The following is a 3,558-nucleotide window of genomic DNA, read 5'->3' on the forward strand; positions in this document are numbered from 1 at the left end:
AAACAAGCCCCCCTTTCTTCAAAGGCCTTTCTTTAGGACTCTGGTGTGATTTCCTCCAGACCTCCAGGAGGTCGCTTCCTTAGCCCCAGAGTGCTGCCTCCGTCTGGCTTTCCTGCTCTCAGTTAAAGATCACCTGACACGTGACCAACAAACGCGCGCCCGGCTTTCCTCAGAGCTGCTCTTCCCGAGCCTCCCCGCACTGTCTCTTACCATCCTGTGTGTTTGTGAGAATCATTCAGTGCGACGCCGCCGCACTCTCCCTTATATATTGAAGATGTACACACATAAGATTCTACTGTAACCTAAAACACTCCTTGACTTAAATTCAGAGAGAAACCTGTACTCATCAACTTTGAAGTCTATCAGTTAGGGTCGCTTTCAGTCACAAACTCCCATGGCCACACTCCAGAAAGATGTGACGATATTTCTCCAGGTAGATGCCGCTCCACCTCTGAAATCTTACATCCTGTCTCAACCTTGCATCGCAGATTCTTACACTCATATACTTCTGCTGCACTCGTTCTTTGACTCTTTATGATCATTTAGTCCCCAGATCTCTTTACTGTTATCTTATTTCTCAGAAGTTTCCAATCTTTTATTTCTCTTTCTATAATATCTAAACTTCACAGCCCTCCTTCAATCAGTCTTTAGTCACTAACTTCATTGTTTTGAGTTAATTCTATGCCATATCAATGATCTTATTAATTCCTAATCATGGATTAATATCTGCCTTCTTATGTACCCCATTGGGATAATGATTAAAAACACTATATTACACTGATACCATGGAATACTCTTCAATTATTATAAAGATCAAATTTTTAAAAATCTACTTTCTAATATACTTTGATAAAGCAGAGTTCAAGAAAATCACACAGATGGGCAGACTGATGTCACTGAAATTGTGATCACCACCAACACTAACTAGACCCACAGTGCTTCCAAGAAAGTATTCTTTTTCTCTGTAATCATTTCTCATTGTCAGTTCCTACAGTGACTTTTTCAAAACTTCTCACACTCATCAGATTTCTCATCCCAGAATCTCTTCTATTAATTATCTTGGAAGGTACTTAATTTCTATCTATAAGAAGAAAAAATTCATTAAAATTAATAGATGTGTCAACTTTCTGCCTTCATACCCTGAAATAATACTGAAATCCAAACCAATTCTTTCCTCCTTCATTCCAATAAAATTGGACAAAACTGTTTCTCCTCACAAATAAATTCTCCTACCTGTGGTCCACAGTCCATCCTGGCTGTCTCTTCAGAAGTTTGATCCATTGTTTATAGAACATTTCCAAAAACATGTAAATATATCTCAACCTTTAAAACCCCTGTGGTTACCACTTCAACATCCTGGTCTAGTTAGCACCATATCTTTTCTCCCCGTCACAGTTCAGCCTCTGGAAGGAGATTTCTGTATTCCAAAATTTTTCTCCTTTGTCTTGTCTCTACTACAGTTGAGTTTCTGCTGAAAGACTCAAATCATGATCTTTGTGCTGCTAAAAGTCAATAGACACTTTTCAGTCATCATCTCACTAGGTAGACATTTTTAGCATCTGCTCTGATGGACAGTCCTTCCTCTTTAAAACTCCACTTTGCTTCTCTTTCAGGACACCAGTCAATTCTGATTTGCCATGTACCTCTCTGGACTACCTTTGAGGTTTCTCTGATACTTTTTTCTACTGGCCATCACATCAGTGTTTGAGTTCCTTGGAGATTTTCTTTAGTTTCTATTCTCTTGCGAAGTTTGCTCTGCGTGTGTGTCTTGGTGAAATTACATTTAACCTAAAGAGTAGTATTGTCAGTAGTTGTCATAGATGACAACATAGTGGAGTCTAAATGAATTAGGTTCTAATCCTTATATGTCCTTGGACAAATCATTTAACTTCTAAAGGACTTGATTTCCTGTCTAATAAGTGAGGATACTATTTAGCCTAATGGCCATAGTGCTAAATTGTCAGTAGCCAGTGATACAGATTCTTGAATCATACCATTGGGACAAATTCCAGATCACTTACTGTGATCTTGAACAAATTACATCCTTCCCTTCTTGCTTCAATTTTCTCATTTATAAAAATAAGGATAATTTACTTTATGTGATTATATTTAATTCATAATATTAAAAGAGCCTCTTAGTAAGCAAACCCCTGAAACATTCTCATCAGTTTAAAATGCTAAGTAATTCAAGCCTAAATAGGAGCAGAAAGGAGATGGGGCACAAAAGCCTGAAGACTCAATTTGTTTCTTTTGTTGACCTGCAGAGGGTGATGTTGCATAAACTGGAAGTGTTTGTCTCACTCCTATGAGCTTCTTTATCTTACAGCTCATTGAAGTGCATATTTGAACAGGCTCAACGTCAGGAGCAGTCATTCTTTTTTTTTTTTTTTTTTTTTTTTGGAGCAGTCATTCTTAAAGAAGCATTTCTTACTGGTAGTAGCTAGGATTGCCTAAACAGGGATCTCTTTAACTCTCAGATTTTCCCTGTTACAAGGACTCAGCACACCCTGGCACATTCCTTCCTGCTCCTCAAGGGAGATCTTCCTCCCTCTGTAGCCATGCTCTCAGTGACTCTTCTGCTACTTGGAATGCTCTTCACAGCAAGTAAGTAAAATTATATTCCATGCTTCTGCCTGTATAGAAGGAATTTTGTTCTGAGGGTGTCTGAATGGAAACACTGTCTCATTATAGATAGGTGTGTCCTGGATTCACTGATGCTGCATTGCTGTTGCAGGAGGAACTGGAGCCCAGTTAGTGACCCAGCCTGATGGTCACATCAACATCTCTGAAGGAAACCGTCTGGAGCTGAGATGCAACTATTCTTATGGTGGATCTATTTCTCTCTTCTGGTATGTCCAGTACCCCAGCCAAGGCCTCCAGTTTCTACTGAAGTATTTATCAGGACCCACCCAGGTTAAAGGCATCAAAGGCTTCGAGGCTGAATTCAAGAAGGATGAAAAGTCCTTCCACCTGATGAAAGCTTCAGCCCATTGGAGTGACTCTGCCTAGTACTTCTGTGCTCTGTGTGACACAGTGCCTGAGTCTGCAAGGGGAGCTGAACAAAAACCTTCTCAGACATTGTAGCTTAAAACACTCAGGGTCTCAGCCTGACCTGGTTTTAGAGAGGTCTCTGATCTGATCAAAGTGAGCAGAAGGAGAAGCAGAGTCCTGGGGAGTGCGTGGTCCCGAGGAGAAACAAGATTTTCAATGAGTCCCTTGTTTTACATCTATGCAAGACCAGACCTGGAATAGACGTGTATGAATAGTCTCCTTTTTCGTGGTGACATAGCATTCTGAAGGGTCAGGATTCTAATTTAATGTGTTGCTGTTGTTGTTTAGTCACTAAGTCATGTCCAGCTTTTTACAACTCCATGGATGGCAGTCCCCCAGGCTCCTTTGTCCATGAGATTTCCCAGGCAAGAATATTGCAGTGGGTTGCCATTTCCTTCTCCAGGAGATTTTCCTGACCCAGGGATAAAACCCATATCTCCTGCTTGGCAGGCGGGTTCTTTACCGCTGAGCCACCTGGGAAGCCCCAGTTCAATGTGAGCAGCACTA

The sequence above is a fragment of the Dama dama genome, chromosome 12, assembly GCF_033118175.1.
Source record: "Dama dama isolate Ldn47 chromosome 12, ASM3311817v1, whole genome shotgun sequence".
In the NCBI taxonomy this organism is placed as follows: Eukaryota; Metazoa; Chordata; class Mammalia; order Artiodactyla; family Cervidae; genus Dama; species Dama dama.